Source organism: Danio rerio, chromosome 17, assembly GCF_049306965.1.
Source record: "Danio rerio strain Tuebingen ecotype United States chromosome 17, GRCz12tu, whole genome shotgun sequence".
Classification (NCBI taxonomy): Eukaryota; Metazoa; Chordata; class Actinopteri; order Cypriniformes; family Danionidae; genus Danio; species Danio rerio.
The window spans coordinates 15,028,174-15,048,658 of record NC_133192.1 but is presented as its reverse complement, the minus strand read 5'-3'; the positions used below and the strand labels follow the sequence as shown (position 1 = coordinate 15,048,658).

Here is a 20,485-nt window from a genome sequence, read left to right as displayed (position 1 = left end):
AAAGTATTATTACTGGTCTATAAATCACTAAATGGCCTAGGACCTAAATACATCACAGATATGCTCACTCAATACAAACCTAACAGATCACTCAGATCTTTAGGATCATATAAACTAGAAGTTCCAAGAGTTCAGTCAAAGCAGGGTGAATCGGCTTTTAGCCACTACGCCCCTCGCTGCTGGAATCAGCTTCCAGAAATGATCAGATGTGCTCCAACATTAGGCACATTCAAATCAAGACTGAAAACACTTCTGTTTAGCTGTGCCTTTACTGAATGAGCACTGTGCTGCGTCCGACAGATTGCACTATCATGTTTTTCTCTTCTTCTTCATTCTTTTATATCACATTTTACCTGTTTTTATGTTTTGTTTTGTTTTTATGCATTTTTATTATTTGTTTTTATTTTTATTTATTTTTTTACTTGTTTCTTTTATTCTTGTTTATGTAAAGCACTTTGAATTGCCACTGTGTATGAAATGTGCTATATAAATAAACTTGCCTTGCCTTGCCTTGCCTATAAAGGTACAAATGTCCAGATTTAGGTTTGAAAGGTACATTTTTGTACCTTTTATAGCACATTTGGATACAAAATTGTACCGTAAAGGACCAATTTGGCACCTTTAAAGGTACAATTATATATTTTGTTTCCCTATAGGAACAAAATTGTACCCTCAGCTCATGATAAGATCAAGACACCATATAACACTAATTTAAATGTATTAATCCTAAAAATTAATACTAAAATACATAATTTAAAAATATAATAAATAAATAAATTGATTGAATTAAATATTTTAATAATGACATTTTTTCATGTATTTAAATTACATTTTTACTCAAAAATGTTAATAAATTAATTTATAATTGAATGTAATTTTAATCATTAAAAAACGTAAATACTGGTCTTTGCTTACTGTTTAAGACCTTATAGTTTATAGGATGTAGAATAAGAACCATGCAGAGTGACAGCATCTTCATACAGGTGGTGATGTTGCTGTCTCTTTAAGAATTTGGCTTGTTGAGACGTTATAGTAGTGTTTGTTACTGAGGCGGTCCGTCGAGTATGCTGGCTGTTTACACAGAACTTCGCACGCTTTTCAAAGAAAAGTCTATTTTGGAGTCCACACTTTTCAGGTAAGAATGTATTAAAGATGTATTTTCAGTCTCATTTTTACATGTGAAGCCGTGTTCTGTTGATTTTGTCTGACTCTCGGGTCTCGGCTTTCCCCCGCTTTAAGTGCTCCGGGCAGGCCTGCAGGATGGAGTTTGCTAAGATGTCTGCTGCTTATTAAAGAAGTTAATACAATGTGATATCGAAGTCACCGAGGGACATAACGTTATAGACGGTGAGTACTATATGCTGTTAGTTCCCTTTATCGCCTACGTTACGTATTCGCGCCTTATATCTTACGTTACGTTACTGCTTTATTAATAAGTGTTGCCGCGGCGGAATATAATCGCAACCAAGATAGCAAAATACACTCGAGCCAGTTGCGGCGGCAGAAGCGAGCCGACGCTGCCGTATCCGTGCACCGGAATCGGGCCGTGAGTAATGTGCGGTGTGGCCCGGAGCTGGCTTCGTATACCTTGATATAAAACCTTTTGTTATTAATACTGGAAATTTGTAATTATCGATAATGTTTTATATTCTGAGGCCATTTTTCTAGCCACGGTTGACCGCTGAAATGTAATTTTAGACAGTTATATAAGTTACACCGCCATTTTGTGAAGAAAAATCACAATTTTGTCAGCGGCAAATCGACTGATTATGTAAACGTGGCTAGTTACAAACGTGGCGTGTGTATGCTTGTACATATCTTCGTTTTAGTGTCTAAGTTACATTAATGTTGAGGAGTGTCCACAAACTCTCATGTCCAGAATTGTTGGTGCTTTACTATCGTTTAACGTTATACTTATGTTAATGTAGAATTATTAACATACCATGTTGTATAAATCTACGTTTTAAGTTATACTTTGTTCCTTAATGTAATAATTTGTCTCATCTGTTCTGAAACTGGTACCTTGAGCTATTTTACCTATTTTATTAATATCCCAAAATAAATAAATAGTTATTGCTTTATCTTATTGCTTTCCAGAAGTTTTTGAAGTTTCCAATTGTCTTTCAGGACAAGATTGAACAACAGACTGCAGCCTAACAGCATCAGACAAATGAAGGCATGTCATATGAAAGCATGGCTCAGTTACAAGATGTAAGTATGTCTCATTATCTATACCATGGTTTTAATGGCTTACATACTATTTTAAATTTGTAGGTTTTTACTTACAAACAACAATAAATGTACACCCACATGTTTAAAATTATTTTCTAGGTTTTCATCGAAAGATGAGAGATCAACTGAAGAATGCTATGGACCTGACTCTAAGGTACTCTTTCTAAACTTTCTCCGCTTGATTATTATTATTAAATTCTAGCTTTGGATGGATTCCTTCATATTTGTTTGTATGCCACTGCCACATCTTATGTTCCAGGAATTGATTTTACAGCAGCTCTTCTCATGTTGCCAGCCTTGTTAAGCGAGACACTTCAACATTTCGTTGTGCTCTGGTGCGTATGTTGTTTTCTGTTTAGTATATGCTGTGATAAATGCATTTTATAATGCTTGATATTCTTTATATTAGGATGACGCAGTGGGTAGTGCTGTCACCTTACAGCAAGAAGGTCGCTGGTTCGAGCCTCGGCTGGGTCAGTTGGCATTTGTGTGAGGAGTTTGCATATTCTTCCAGTGTTCGTGAGGGTTTCCTCCAAGTGCTCCGGTTTCCCCACAAGTCCAAAGACATGCGCTATAGCTGAATTTGGTAAGCTTATTTGTCTGTAGTGTATAAATGTGTGTGTGAATAAGTGTGTCTGGATGTTTCGTAATACTGGGTTGCAGCTAGAAGGGCATTTGCTGAATAAAACATATGCTGGATAAGTTGGTGGTTCATTCCACTGTGGCAACCCCAGATAAATAAAGGGACTAAGCTGAAAAAAAATCGAATGAATTAATGAAATTAATATTAGTCTTTTAATCTGTGATACTTTTTTTTTTTTTTTTAATCAGTGAATATTAATTATTTTACTTTCTATGCATGTTGATTTTCTCTTCATCAGTGATAGAGTGACTGATATTAATGTAATTATTGCTTTGTCGCTTACAGTGAACCGTCTTCACCACATCCAACAATTCAAGTACAGGAGGAGGCCACTGACTGGACAACTGTGTTAACAAGACGAGTCACGGCAGTCTTCAGAGTTGATGGGATTGCGATTGGCCGGGCTAATGATGTAAACGAATATACATTTTTGACATATCCATCTTATTAGAAGAACACCTTGATGTTTCTACAGTGGAATGTTTTGAATGAACGGTGGACGGTGACAAGCCTCGATCTACTCCAGTTACCAGAGTGATCTACCAGAGTGATCAACCTTGTTTTTTGTTTCTCTACATGCTCTTGGGATAATCACAATCATCAAGTTAATCCAGCACTCTGCTATCATTAATGCATAAAGCAAATTTTTAAATAACTTGTGGTCCTAATGACTATCAAAGAACATTTTCCAGATATGAGTGCTTTACATGTCATGTTTATCAAAAGCATAAACACATATTGTGTTACAACAAATTACAACTCCACTTGAGGAGTAATCTACTGATGTTGAGGAAGAGGCTACTGATGTTTTTGGTTTTCTGCACTGTTGAAACAATTTATAGAGAAAGTTTGCCTTCATTCTGAAATTCAGAGAAAATGTTGATGACAAATTATTTATTATGACCGAGTATTCTGACTAAAACAAATACTTTGGACTTTATAAAGTGCAGTACTTGATGTAGCCTGTGTAATGTGTTTATACATCTTAAACAGTATTCTTGTGGTCTTTGTATTAAGTGTAGATTATTTAGTTTTTATTCTTATCTAAATTGTTCTTTTTACTGTTTTACATGTCTGCTTTATACTTGCTGTGTAATTTTATTTCTTAACACATTCAGTTGTGAGTTGTAATGAAATATTTCTACATTAATAAATAAAAATGGACATCTGTGAACCAAAATATTTTATTTATTTATTTGTGCATGCAGTCACCAAAGGATCAAAATGCCTGGGTCAGTACCCTGAAAATACTATATAATATAAAAAGGTACATTTTTGTACCTTCAGTGTCTAGGGTACAAAATTGTCCCTTAAAGGGTACAAATGTAGAAGGTACAATTTTGTACCTTTAAATAGAGGTACAAATTTGTACCCTTAAGGGTACCACCCCAGTGACGGGCCATTTGTACCCTAAAAGGTACAATTTTGTATCTTTTTTTCTGAGAGTGTAGAGAAAAATCCTTTTTTTTTTTTTTTTTTTTTTTTTGCTTCACAACCTTCCACAGATTATGCTTTTTAAAAACAGATGGCTATTATTATTATTATTATTATTATATCTTGCACATAAACGTTTTAGGACTCACATATTCCTGAGACTCACTTCTGGAAGCATTAATCACAGAGGTGCTCTGTCAAATGTCATTGCAGCATTGAGAAGCAACACTGGATATCAATGATGTGTTTCATCTAAAGGCCAGCCATTACATTACAAGCTTCTTAAACGTTTCTATTGCTAGAGAGGCTTTGAAAGACGGCTGAGGTTTTCTGAGACACCAAAGGTATTTTCTGAGGACACCAAAATACTTCAAAAAAGTATTTAATTACTAATCAAAATTATTGTTAAATTAATTTTCTAAAAACTGGGTTTGAATACTCAATTAGTTAATATGTATTGTTTTGGCGCTACTGTATGTATGTAGTGGTGTTGTTTTGCTTGTGCACACTCTCTCTCTCTCTCTGTCAAATCTCTTAGGATCCCCAATTCCATTTTCCATTTTCCAGTTCCATTCCAATTCCATTCCATTTTCCCATTCGTCCATGGAGACCTACATCATCATTACTCCCTGTGGCATCATCACCTTTGCTGCCAATCAGAAAGGAAGCTCAAAGTTTAAAGCAGGGGTGCCCAAACTTGGTCCAGGAGGGGCAGTGTCCTGCTTATTTTAGTTCCAACCCCACACCTGAACCAGCTAAACAAGCTCTTTCTAGGTATACTAAAATGTCCAGGCAAGTGTGTTGAAGGAAGTTAAAGCTAAACTATGCAGGACACCAGCCCTCCAGGACCGAGTTTGGTTTAAAGGGACGCTAGAACGGAAGCTCACTCTCTTGTTCTGCTTTGTTTGTGTGTTTTTGGCTTGTGTTGTTGATATTATGATGATTTGACTTTAAAGTTTGATTTTGTTCGTGTTTCAAAGGTGGTACCTTTTTGTAAAAGCTTGTTTCACAATCTCTGATCATCAGTGTCTGAATTCCCCTTGGGAATTGAGGAGTTTAGAAGTCAGGTGACCTTCATCTTGCAACACGCAAAAAACTCCTATATCTATATACAAGTCTATAAGTGAGAGTCACTCGCTGTAAGTTTTTATACACATTTTTGGTTAGAAGTGTAGTCTAGATATGGCATGCAAATGCTGAAAATGTTTTATTTGTTTGTTTGTTTATGTTCTATTTAGCAGTTTAGATAATAATTTTCAGCCAGTTTTTTTTGTTATATTGCTTTCTTTTAATTTAAATCATCTTTCCCTTAACAACATACATTCATTGATTTATTTTCTTTTGTAAAATACTTCAACTTGTACATCTTATTTTTTCTGTTTGAAATCTTTTCACTTGTGTAAATAAATTCACTTATTTTGTCATATTTGGCTGGCATTTCGTTATTTTGCCACCAACTCTCATCACATTGAGTCACATCAAAATGTTACCCATTTAACCTAGAGCTAAACGTTACAGTCATAACAGTATTTTTATTATTTGACTCAATACTACTTAAAATGCATATGAGCAATTCCGTTTAAATGTCAACCTTGCCATGAAAAAAATAAGTTTTTACCAAATTTCACAAAAAACACAGAAACAGTTTCTGTAAGCAAGTATTTCATAGTACTTTAAAAATACTCAGAAATGTATCGTCAGTGTTTCAAACTATTCTTTTAAATTTGCCAAAATAACACAATTGGCAATTTCACAGCTGTCACATTCATAAGGGAAAAGTGTCACATCCATAACTAAATTTTTTCCTTATAAATGTGAAAATATGAAATAAAATAAAACCAATAAGTTTTGTTCTATAAAGAGCCAACTCTTACCCTTTTGATTAGAATTGTTTCCTTTGGGTTGTGCAGTTCATATCACAGAAATTCTACAAAGTATGCTGTATACTGTAATCTTGCAGACTTTTTTTGTCACATCCACAACGTATGTTTATTTTCCACATTTAAAGTACAAAACATGTTTACAGATATAAATTTTTCTGGTCCCATAACTCTGGGGTGAGTTGTTCTGGAAAATATAAACAAAACTTTTAATGTAATGTTAAAATATGCTTTCTATGTGAATTTATGTTTTGAGTTTTTACTGCAAATGTCACATCCATGAGCAACGCTGGAATTGCTCATATAAATCTCAATGAATGCATAGACAAAAGACATTGAACTCTTTTAATTATGTAAATTTAAGTCAAATAATAACAATAAAAAATTTTTGAACATTATATGTTTTAATTTCATTTTTACACAAGTGCAACTGCTGTACAAATTTACCATTCTTTAGTTCAAAAATTGGGTTATGAATATCCCATTAACACACAAAATCTGCATGCGCAGAGATCCACAGATTTCTAGCCTATCATTGAGTCTATTTAATTCATTGTTTAAATGTGTGTAAATGTATTCAGTTTTTAAACTAATTTCAGCAAAAGCATTGACTAATATAAAAAGTGTTTATTAGATTTATTTACAATACAGTTTGTAAAGTAATATTTTCTGTCTTTTAGAAGATATATTATATGATAGACTTGCTTTGTTCACCAAATAAGTGGATCTAGATGAATATGGATTGCAACCATTAAATAAAATATAAAAAGCTATTTTTTTATACTTTGCAAGTACATGTCAACTTACACTAACCTTAACCCCAAGCCTAACAGTCTACTTATAATCTATTGAGAATTAGTTGGCATGTAGATGCAACGTTGCTTAAAATCAACAAATGGACCGCTAAAATAAAGTGTGACCAAAAATATCTGCAGATTCTGTCTGGCCCTAGTAATGAATAACTATACAGTATGTATGTGCAATTGTCTTGCAACCTTCTTTAGATGAAAAGTTTTATCATATTGCAAAATAAATTTGATTAACAATAAATACAATGATTACATTGCTTAGCTGAATTTATACAGAAAGAACTGTACCACTTATGTGCACTATTTAAGGCAAGTAACATATAAATATCTGTTACTAAATTACCTAGGAATTAAAAGTAATCCCTTCACTTTTTTAGCAGAAAAGTCATTTAATATAGTAGCTTTGTAACTAATCACACCCAACACTGACTGAGGGTCACTACTCATACACTTAGCAGGATAAAGAATATCCTGAATTACAGATCATTCATATTTATAAGTTCCATTAATACTGATATATTCAAAAATCAGGTTGATATTTTTAGGGAAGAACCTAAATTCAAAACTGGGTTACTGCAGTGGCGAATGACACCTGTCTTAAGGAAGACCTTCAATAATTAATGAAGGAAGAAAGAAAAATGTACTCACCCTTCACAGATATGGCATACATGAATGAGTGATGAGCTTCCTCCTTGCTTGTCCTTTCCTGTAGGACAAAGAAACACATTAATTCAAATATTGGCCTTAATAACATCATTTTACCAATTGTTACCTCATTATTATGCTTTACAGGCATAGTTCATGCATCAATTGAAGTGTGTAAAACAGCTCAGATTAAGATATTGGTAATACGACTTCGGCTTTTTGACACAATAAAAAGGCAACTTTCTTTCTATTCTACAAAAAAAAAAAAAAAAAAAAAAAAAAAACTATATATATATATATATATATATATATATATATATATACACACACAAGACCTAAGATGTAGGCTGTCATTAGTCAATAATGGTTGCTTTAATTTTCAAATAAATAGTATAATTTTATTTCTACATTATTAATTCCTACTTTCTTATCTTTACTGGTGTGTTTTGTGTTTGATTTGTTTTTGGATAAGTATTTGAATTAGCGAGCACTCCCTCTCAAATAATGGTAGTGGCTTTTGTTTATAGAGAAAACAGAGTTACTTTAAATAAAATTGAGACATGCAATTTCATACTAAAATAAAATTTAAAGGGTTAGATGACCTAATCAATTATTCTCCCCTTTAAGTTCCTTTCTTCTGCTGAACTTTAAAAAATAAAATATTTTGACTAATGCTGGTTGCTGAGACCCATCGACTTCCATAAAAGGAAAAAAAAATACTACGGAATGCCTAGTCAACCAGCATTTTTCAAAACATATTATTGTGTTCAAAAGAAGAAAGAAACCCAAATAGTGTTTGAACAGGGGAGTAAATAATTTTACGGGTGAAATATCTCTTAAACTTCAACATTTGGGATTTAGATTCCTAACTAGTGAGCTAAAACATGCTAGAAATGTGATAAACATTGCTGTTAAATCATCTTATTATTCTAGCAACATGATAAAACATGTTAGCTGCGTGAAATCAATCCGAGTATGAACCTGATAAACCATATGCTAAGATTGTACTAACGTTATTTATCAAGTGTCAAATCATGTTAAGATATTTAGCAACCTGATCCAACATGATAGCCCTGTGCTCATGTTCAAAACATGTTAGCAACCTAATAAAGCATGCTGTTTAGCGAAATAATGTCAGAATCATGCTAGCATCATGCTATTTATCTAACGTATACCTTAATCCTGTTTCTAACGTTAACCTTATGCTTTACAACTATTCGAAGTTTTTTTTTCTCGACTTACGTTGTTACAAGCACTTCTCTGTCTTTCATTTCAGTAGTTTGAGTACCTGTTTGTACGACAGTGAAAACAAGGAGGGTGCAGGAAGCGAGTTGGAAGTTGACGGTAAGAACACTATCTGATTGATCCATTTAGTTCATCCATTCAGTGAATGAATCACCGTGAGTGAAATTGATTCATTTAAAGAACCGGTTCACTTGAGTCATGGTGATTTAAACTGCAGTTCTTCTCGTTCTTCACGCCCTTTGTAATTTGGAGAACGAAGGGCTAGTGGACGCGCAAACTCTTTTTTATGTCGTGTTTTTTAAATATTTACAGCTTGTGTTACAAATATGCATTTTTGAGCTTTATCACTGTACTTTGTGCGCCCCACGAAATGAATATATATATATATATATATATATATATATATATATATATATATATATATATATATATATATATATATATATATATATATATATATATATATATATATATATATAYACACACACACACACACACACACACAYATATATATATATATATATATATATATATATATATATATATATATATATATATATATATATATGTATATATATATGTGTGTGTGTGTGTGTGTGTGTGTGTGTGTGTRTATATACACACACACACACAYATATATATATATATATATATATATATATATATATATATATATATATATATACATACATATATATATATATATATATATATATATATATATATATATATATATATATATATATATATATATACATATACGAAATCGTGATATATATTTACATTATTGTAAGAAATGGGTCAATAGAGCCACCGTTTTAGTCCTCTGAAATGAATATCCCTGCGTCTCAATGTGCATATCCACCTTTGTGATCGAAATGGTATACAACGTTTTTAATATTCAATAATCAGGGTGGAAAGCATGCATATTGAGGCACAGGCACTGTTATCAGGCACACTTAAGTTACTTCAAAAACTAGCAGTTGCACTTAGCCGACAATAAGTTTTCATATTTCATTTACATTTTTTGCTGATTTTATTTAACAAAACTAAGCAATTGAGAGCAATTGTGAGTTGATGCTACTTTGCCTTATGGCTAGTCCAGTAAATGACTTACCATCAATAATGTTACTCGTTTTGCACAAAAGTTCGTAACACAAAAAAAAAAACATATTCTATCATTCATTCATTTTCTTTTCAGCTTAGTCACTTTATTTATCTGGGGTCGCCACAGCGGAATGAACCGCCAACTTATCCAGCATGTTTTACGCAGGAGATGACCTTCCAGCTGCAACTGTCACTGGGAAACGCATACACTCCCAATCACACACAAACACTACGGACAATTTAGCTTACCCAATTCACCTGTACCTTGTGGGGGAAACCGGAGCACCCGGAGGAAACCCATGTGAACACGGGGAGAACATGCAAAGTCCACACATAATGGCGACTGACCTAGCCGAGGCTCGAACCAGTGACATTCTTGCTGTGAGGCAACACCGCTAACCACTGCGCCACCGTGCACCCACACAAAAAAATGCAGAAAACTAAATCTAACATATAAAATGTTATGCCTTTATGCTTTGTTTGCTCATTACTACATCTATCTGTGTATGAAGTCAAACTAAAAAGAGGGGAAAACGCTATGAAAATGGCAAAAATATCTAAATTGACAGGTGTGTCTGCCTGCAGTGTCTCACCTGAGGGTTTTCCCCCGCACATAACATCCATTTTGAGGCCAACCATTGTTTGTTTATGATTGCATGTCATTTTCAATGGCTGCTTAAAACTGTTCCAGAAAATTGAAAGTTGTCTTGCATTTCACCGTTTTATGAAGGTAGTAGATTCTTTTTTATTTTTCTTTCTTTAAATCGCCTTTGTGGATTTAATTTTGGTCCTGAAAAGAATCTATCATTTAAACAGAAAGCGTTGTCTGGTTAGAGTAAAAGTAAGGCATTAGAATTCAATACACGCCGTGTTCTGTTTAAATGGATGGCTATTAAATGAACTGTCGGATTCTTCATTTTCACTCCTCTCCAAAAGTGAATAGAGGTCTCATTGTTGAGTTTTGTTTGGTGACAGAACACAAACCGTCAAACATTAGCTTGCCAACACTTCTCTTCAGGTGCTTTTATCACAAGCAGAAGCATTTAATGAGAGAGGAAAATTTGTTTCAACTGTGTAGCAGACATGAGTGATTTAATTTCAGATACTACACAGCTGGGATAAACACTGCTGTAATCAAAACCAAATGCAAACATGGCCATCCGTGGAGCTCAGCGACTTTTCTAAACTGCCTTTCAGTTCATAGGATTTCTACACTACTCACTGTATGTGCAGGATAACATTTTTTAAGAGCGGAGGGGGGATTAGAAAGGCAACCATAACTCAAATAACTACTCGTTACAACCGAGATAAGCAGAAGAGCATCTCTGAATGCACAACACGTCCAACCTTGAGGCAGATGGGCTACAGCAGCAGAAGATCACACCAGGTGCCACCACTGTCAGCTAAGAACAGGAAACAGAGGCTAAAATTCGCAGTTGCGTTGTCTGATGAGTCTCAAATTCTACTGTGACATTTGGATGGTAGGGTTAGAATTTGGCGTCAACAACATGAAAGCATGAATCCATCCTGTCTTGTATCAATGGTTCAGGCTGGTGGTGGTGGTGTAATGGTGTGGGGGATTTTTTCTTGGCACACTTTGGGCCTATCAGTACCAATTGAGCTTTGTGTCAATGCCACAGCCTACCCGAGTATTGTTGCTGACCATGTCTATTCTTTTATGACCACAGCGTACCCATCTTCCGGCAGGATAATGCACCATGTCATAAAGCGTGAATCATCTCAGACTGGTTTCATGAACATGACTATGAGTTCACTGTACTCAAATGGCCTCCACAGTCCCGATATCTCAATCCAATAGAGCACAATTGCGATGTGGTGGAACGGGAGATTCGCATCATGGATGTGCAGCCGACAAATCTGCAGAAACTGCGTGATGCTATCATGTCAATATTGACCAAAACCTTTGAGGAATATTTCTAGTACCTTGTTGAATCTATGCCATGAAGGATTAAGGCAGTTTTGAAAGCTAATGTGGGTCCAACTCGGTATGTACCTAAAAAAGTGGCCGGTGAACGTATATTTATATTTAAACAAATTTATTATGCTTAAAATGTGAATGTTATGCTGGAGATTCACCTTTGCCTTTAGCCGACAAGAATGAATAGGATTTTAAAACATATTCAAAATGATTCACAATATTACTGTGTATATATATATATATATATATATATATATATATATATATATATATATATATATATATATATATATATATATATATATATATATATATATAAATTTAGCATTAGTCAAAAACATTTTTAAAAATATTATATTATATGGAAAGGTGAAGCACAATTTTATTTGAATTGTGAACATTCAAAAAAAATGTTAATTTAGAATTTATAGGTAATATTTTGATTTAGTGCACAAGAACTTGTAATTGTCATAGTTAAGAAAAAGTCTGTGCTGCTTATTTTTTACAGAATTGAAAAAGTTAAAATAAAATTATAAATATCTTAAATTTTTTGATAAATTAAAAAATGACTGAAAGTGTTAATTCATTTTTTTAAATGCATACTTCATAATTTGAGCTTTTAGTATAAAACTTAATATCATGGTCTACTTAAAAACAAATTAAAGAATTATTCTTTGAGTTTATTTGATTAAACATCAATTAAAGAACCCACAGGTTTTTTTCTGCAATTGAGAATCATTTTATAAACAAAAACTAATTATAAATGATAATATTAAGGGGATGACATTTCAAATATCATACAACCCATTTATTTTTAATAAATATTTAATTTATTTAACTATTAATTATTCAATTTAACTATAGTATGTTTTATTTCAATTAACAAGATATTATAAATTTAAAATTTATTTAATATGTTTCCTATATTTTCCCACATTTTCTTGTATTGACCCACTTTTATTTTTGATAAATATTTTTTAAATAAATGTATTTATACATTTTCGTTTGTTCTTTTATTTTTGGTATTTCAGTTAACAACAATATATTAAGAATTTGTAATAATTTATTTAATACGTTTACTTTATTTACTCAAATTTTGTTTAATTCACCCCATTTTATTTTTAATGCATATTTAATAATTGTAATTTATAATAAATAAATGTATTTAGAGAAACTTGTTCGTGCTTTTATCAGCAGCAGCAGGGTGGATTACTATAATGGACTCCTTACCAGCCTTCCCAAAAAGACAGTCAGACATTTGCAGCTCATCCAGAACACTGCTGCCAGGATTCTGACCAGAAGCAGAAAATCAGAGCACATCACACCGGTCCTCAGGTCTCTACACTGGCTCCCAGTTACATACAGAAAAGATTTTAATGTATTATTACTGGTCTATAAATCACTAAATGGGCTAGGACCTCAAACATTACAGATATGCTCACTGAATACAAACCCAACAGATCACTTAGATCACTAGGATCAAATAAACTAGACGTTCCAAGAGTTACTTCAAAGCAGGGTGAATCTACCTTCAGCCACTATGCCCCCTGATGCAGGAATCAGCTTCTAGAAATGATCAGATGTTCTCCAACATTAGGCACATTCAAATCAAGACTGAAAACACATCTGTTTACCTTTATTGAATGATCACTGAGCTATATCCGACAGATCAAACCATTGTGTCTTTCTTTTCTTTTTTATGCTTTTATAACCTGTTTTAACACATTTTAATCTGGTTTAATCACTTTTTATTCTTTGTTCTTTTTATTTTCTTATACTTGTCTCTTTTATTCCTGTTTATGTAAAGCACTTTGAATTACCTTTGTGTATGAAATTTGACTTGCTTTGCCTTATATTTTTCTTGCTTTTATTTTTATTTCAATTAAAAACAATTTATTAAATATTTTATTTGATTTTTTCAATAAGTTTCCCACATTTTCACGCCTTTGCTCCAGCAGTCACGAAGTCCACTTTACAGAACAGAACACGATGTACCCTAGAGTTCCTCCACTAATTTGATTTCCTTTCTTACATTTTTGGACTATTTCCAGTCAATAAACCTTTTTGAAATGCCCCGATGAGCAAGACTGAGTGCATGTGCTACAACCGTAACATCCATGCACTGATATATTCTCTTGTAATTGCCTTCTAACCGAATATGCAAATGCCCAACTACAGAGTAAAATAAAAAAGCCTATATTTGCGAATAGAAAGCTTTGTTCTTTTATTTAAACATTCCTATTTTAGACTTATTCATACAGTCTATTAAAGTCATTGATAACTAGGAGGCCGTTTGCTGGCAGAAGTCACATTTAGGTTGGTTTTAAAACAGGACGAATGTACTATTATATTCTCTATAATAGACCTCTGGGGTTTCTTTGAAAGCCATTACACTGGCTGAAACAGCGTCGAGATTCACGAGCTTAAGAGAAGGAGTCATTTGCATAATGCGCACCTGCAGATCTTTTTAATGTGTTTTAAAGTGCTTACCACCCCAAAAAACTCGGCCTTTTCAAATAACTTTACATGAAAGTTTTCTCAAAGCTGCGTGATTGCATCCAATTATTTATTAATAAGGTTTTTTCGCAGCCACTGTGAATGGGAGTTTTGGGTTTTTTCTCCGTCACATCTCATGATGATCTTGTTCATTACAGACGCTCTGTGTGCTTGAAGTTCAGAGAAACACAGAAAAAATGATTTCAGGCCACTCAAAAGGATTGTATCTCAAAGGCTGAGAGAAAAAGAGACAGATCTATTGTAATGAGATGTTCCTCTACTGTAGAGTACAGGCAAAAATAGCTTTTCTTGCTGCCTTTTGAAGGGCTCTTTTGGAAATATGATGGATACCTGCTTGTGGAGGCCTGATGAAAAGAGCCAATTCAATTAATGTTTTTGTCAGTGAAGCTTGTTGTTACTTAGGAAGTTACATGTCATTTGTCCTGTGTGATCTTACGTTTGAAGTGAGTGATGGGATGGGATGTCATTTCACCCAATTGGTCCTTCTGAATGGTTTATTTTGATGAAGCTGTTCAAATGAATGGTTCAGTACACTGTGTGGCACTTTATGAGATAAAACATTGCAAAAAGTCAGGATTTTCATTGTGATTCCTGTATTTTCTGGAAAACAAGTCACACTGTCTTATTTTAACATCTCATTATAAAATAATGCCAATGTTAAATGTGCTGTATGTAAGTTTTTGAAACTTTTAAAGGATAAAAATACCATAATATGTTTGCAGATATTAAGGAAACATGCTAAGTGAACGTTCTTGTTTATCTGAAAAAGAATTCGCATTTAAAAATGTGTGTTACGCGCTGAAGCGTCTGTCTTTGTTTTGGTCTCTTTAACTCGCCCAATGCGAGTTTAGCCAACTATATTTCAACACTCTAGGTTGCCTTGGCGTATTTCATTTATTCATTCAGTCATGAAAGCTTTTAAAGTAAACGACTAAAATGTGACCTCCGGTGGACATTAGCAGCCTCTAAAATGAGATGCAGATTCAGAGTTTCACATGAGATGGTCATTAATTAGAAAAAAATACAATTATTACGAACAACATTAGATGAGAAGGATACATTGTAACCCTGTGTCCTAACAAAACACTACTTGACAGGATTTGCAGCGATAAGCAATTTGGCTGTTTGCACCAGATGAAACACGACAGAAATTTAAATATGGCTATTCATAAGCACAGAATATGCACTCACTGCACTCCAACAAAATGGTAAGGTTTATAATCTGATTAATGCATATTAAACCTCTTTAACATAGTTAAATGTACATGCTGAATGATTGATATGTGTTGTCTTGCACTGAATTACAGTTTTAAAGTTCAATTCCAAACGAAATTGAAGAAATAGAAGTTGGTTTTAAAATATAAATTTCAGTTGTTGGTTAGAACAAAGACTCCTTTTACTATGAAAAATATTCCTTCAACCGTGTGCCATTGCTTTTATTTAGAACATTGTTTAAATCAGCTTTAAATCAACCTCAAGCACACTGCTGTAGGTGTCGTCAATCTGGCAACCTGCATTTGTGTGTGTTTTGAACCAGTAGTGCAATACCTAGTTCTACCACTGTGTGACAAACATACTGCGCCTTTAATGTTCATAAAAACAATAGTGTATATTAATGATACAGTGAGTGTTGAATCATGAATCATTATAGCTATCCTATGGGACTTCTGCAAAAATCCTGTTCAAACTTATTATCATGGTATGAAGCAGAGTAAAACTAAAAGTGAAATTAAATGCTGAAGCAATTGCTTATAAGGGATGATCTCGGCATGAAAGCAGGGGTGTTTTATTATCCCATGGTCTACTGCATCCTGTTCTTCTATTGCGATCATGTGGAGAAGCAGTGCTGTCATTTTATGTACTGTAAATATATTTTAAGTTTCAGTTAATGCTGCTCTGTGCAGTCTAATAAAACACACAACATATTAAAACACATTTGGTGTTTCTGGTGCTTCCAACCAGAACTCTAATGTGTATAACGTCACTAGCATGAACACCGATCATAGTCCATCTCACTACTCTCTAAACAATAAAGGTGCAAAACCTGTCACTGAGGTGGTCCTTTTCAAAAGGAACACTTTTGTTCCTTACAGGTGAACACTGGTACCTTAAAGTTACACTTTCTTACCTTTAAGGTACTATGAGGTACACATTCTTACATTTAATGCATTATTATATACCTTTAAGGTACAAATTTGTACCTTACAAATTTTAAGGTAAAAAAGTGTACCTTTTGAAAAAAGGTACTACCCCAGTGATAGGCTTAGTACCATTATTTATGTAAGTGTAGTTATTGCACACGCAAAATTGCACATTTTTTGGATTTGAATAGTCATAATCATTTGGGATAATGTAATCTGTAAAATGTATCTATTAGTTCCCTTCAGTCCACAGCAAATCTAAAATGCTGATGCAACAACCCAGTAGTGGTTGTTTCAGCTTATTATATTAGTAATGTAACAAGTTCAGTTGTGCAAAATGTATGATTTTTAAAAATGCACCAAACTCCACCCCTAAACCCAACTATTATTGAGGGATGACCAAATTGTACAAAACTGAACAAATAAGATCATACAAATGTATAGGATTTAGCCACAAATTTTAATGGTACAAACAGCCATGAGACAGCATTGCAACATAATACAGTAATTTTCAATCCAAAATGGTGCCGTGTTGCAATTTCAGTCCAATAACTAGAAAACTACAATGGTTTTAGTAAAGTACATGGAATTGAAAATGCTCATTTCTGAAAATAGAACCTCTGTCTACTCTGTGAAGACACAGTTTAATTCATACTCACACAAAATCACCTGAAACATGGGACGTTGCCATCTGAAATGAGGCAGACACTTCTTGAACTTAAAGCAGCAGTTTTTTATTATAATAACAAGCACAGGTTTTGACGCATGAAGTCCCTGTCAAGGATAGAGATGAAGTATTCTGAATAAAGGTCTGTTCCAGTCACAGCATGACTAAAAACACTTACCTTTTTCTCCATCAGCCTGCAGCTGAACTTCTGTTTCAAGTGTTGCGTCTCTGCTCATAATGAATCAGAATCATTTAGAGACATAAAAAGACATTTCTGTATTCAGTGACTGAATGAACCCAGTGAAGTTACAAAGAAAAAGGGTAGATCGCTCTAATTTGAATCCAAAAAGCCAGACTGATGACCTCTTTTGTTAGTTAAAACTAGCTCTTAAAGTAATAGTTCACCCATTTAACATCTAGCTGACGTTTGTCTAGAGTAGAACAGTAAAGAAGCTGAAATCGTTGTCCCATATAATGGAGGCCTTTAGGTGCCATTACTTTAAGATTTGACTACCTGAGGCTTCTGGCAGTGGGATGAGGTCTTATGAAGGGAAAGGTTCACTCAGCCTGCAGAGGAATCAAAGTCCTGGTCAAACCTTAAGACCTCACTGTTTAATCTACAGTGTTCTAAATTTACTAGGTTTATGTTTAAGTGAACAGATCTGATAACATTTCTTCTATATTTCAAATAATAATATTGTCAACTTTGAGTACTTTAACCCTTCAAATGTTTTCATTTGATTTATTTTAAACAGAAAAACCATACACAAAACAATTCTTTAAACAAAATACATTTCAACATGATCGAAATGGAGCGGGATGAAGCACAAGCTTATCATTTTGCCCAACTTATTACCACACACATCATTCGTCTGTTACTACAACTTATTTCTTATTTTACTTATCTCTTCTTTTCACATGAGAAATATATGCTTTACATGAGAGAGATTTCATCCTTTTGGCATCTTTACATATTATATGTTTTATTCCATTTGTACATTTACATTTTATAACACGGACCCAAAAACTACATAGAGCTCTATTTTAACGGTCTAGGCGCAAAGTCTGAAGCACAGGGCGCAAAAGCATTAAGGGCGTGTCCGAATCCACCTCCTCCAATCGGCCTTTACTTTCACTTTCTCACTTTCGTGGATAAGAAAACAGTGTTGTACGCACTCCACTGAAGACATCCATTATATATAAATAATTTCATTTGTTAAACGCAAAGATTATTTTCAAAATTATTTCTAAAATCAGATCTAATTTCCAGCAAACAAATAAATGAACAATAATAACAAAGTGTGCTCAAAAACTGAGCTATATCCAAACAAACATGCTATGGCTTATGGTCCAAAACCTGACAGGTGGACAAGTCTAAGCTTGTTTTTAATAAAACAATTATAAATATGCATAAAATAAATAATACTAATGATAATAATAACAATATACAAAAGCAAGTTGTCATGAATAAACTGATAAAAGCCCCCCGAAGAAACCATGGAGGCAGTGGTTTTTATATTTATGTAAGAAGTAATAATTTTTGTAATATTTTAGTCCATTAATTATTTTTCATTTGTAAATATATTTCTGTATTGCTCTACATCCTGCATGTTTTAAGCAATGTTTAAGCAAAGCGCACAACTAACATGCTCTGCGGTAGACTTTAGACCTGATTTCAGCTGGTCTATTGTACAGTCTGTTTTAGCTCCTCAAAATAGCAAAGCGCCAGCAATGCGACTTAACTCACCTCTTTTCTAGACCAGAACACCCATGAGTTTAAAAAGTGGCACAAATGGATTTGCTATTTAAACAGCAAAAGGTTGCGTTGTTCTGACAATAGCAACATGTCGTGGCAAACACGTCTTGCGCCTTATTGCGCCGGGTGTATGATAGGGCCCATAGTATTGCAAACAGCCATTATTTAAAATTTCATCATACCTTTCTCATTTATTCTTTCTCAATCTCCTCCATTCATCATTATATTCCATTAATAATAATAATAATAATATTAATAATAATATATATATATATATATATATATATATATATATATATATATATATATATATATATATATATATATATATATCTTTTTAAATTGGAGATGCGTTCTTAAAACAGTCTAAGAAGAAGAAGACGAAAGAATAATAAGGTTAATATAACGGTATGTTGGTTTTCTCAAGCCACTATAACAAGATGACAAGGGGGTGGATACAGTTAATGCCGGCAGCTAGCTCTCTGCAACTCTTACATGGTCGCCCACTGAAGCTAAGCAGGGCTGCGCCCGGTCAGTACCTAGATGGGAGACCACATGGGAAAGCTAGGTTGCTGCCGGAAGTGGTGTTATTGAGGCCAGCAGGGGGCACCCAACCTGCGGTCTGTGTGCCCCAGTTTAGTGACAGGGATGCTATACTGCTCAGTGAACGCCGTCTTTCGGATGAGACGTTAAACCGAGGTCCCGACTCTCTGTGGTTGTTAAAAATCCCAGGATTTCCTTCGAGAAGAGTAGGGGTTTAACCCCGGCATCCTGGCCAAATCTGCCCACTGGCCTCTGTCCATCATGGCCTCCTAACCATCCCCATATTCAATTGGCATCATCAATGTCTCCTCTCCACCAATCAGCTGGTTTGTGGTGTGCGTTTTGGCCCAAAATGGCTGCCGTCGCGTCATCCAGGTGGATGCTGCACACTGGTGGTGGATGAGGAGATCCCCCCCCATTGTGTAAAGCGATCTGAGTGCCCAGAAAAGCACTGTATAAATGTAAGGAATTATTATTATTATTATTATTAATAGGCAAGACAACCAATAAACACAGGAGAACTAACTTGAAGGCGTGTGACATGAATAAAAACACAGACAGGGTTACATAGGCAAATCATTGGACAACAGTAGTTTGTTCTGTAGCCAATCGAAGAAAAATAAGGTCTAATAATATTGACCTTACAAATTATTTTTTTAAAATGTCAAATAAAAAAGGCTTTTAATCCAGGCAAATTAATCAAATAAGACTTTCTCCATAATTCAAAAAAATTATACTATGAAAATTATCGTGCTCTGTTAAACAGCACTTGAGAAGTAAAAAAAAATTCCCAGCAGGGATACTAATTCTGCCTTCATCTGTATATAAGAGAACGGTAATCTCGACTACAGTATGCGTTCATTAATTTTAGCACAGACAGTCCAGGTTTAGATTTTTGCTAAACTGACTAACACATGTACTGTAAGC

General features: G+C 33.9%; 1 long non-coding RNA gene across 1 annotated transcript; it reads left to right on the top strand.

The window, feature by feature from the left end:
• The first annotated feature begins 1,021 nt into the window (after positions 1-1,021).
• LOC141378532 (uncharacterized) lies at positions 1,022-4,051 on the top strand. The gene is made up of 7 exons (XR_012393262.1): positions 1,022-1,135; positions 1,240-1,347; positions 2,128-2,211; positions 2,332-2,386; positions 2,492-2,567; positions 2,642-2,818; positions 3,161-4,051. It is a non-coding gene; the product is annotated as an uncharacterized lncRNA (long non-coding RNA).
• Positions 4,052-20,485: the final 16,434 nt, after the last annotated feature.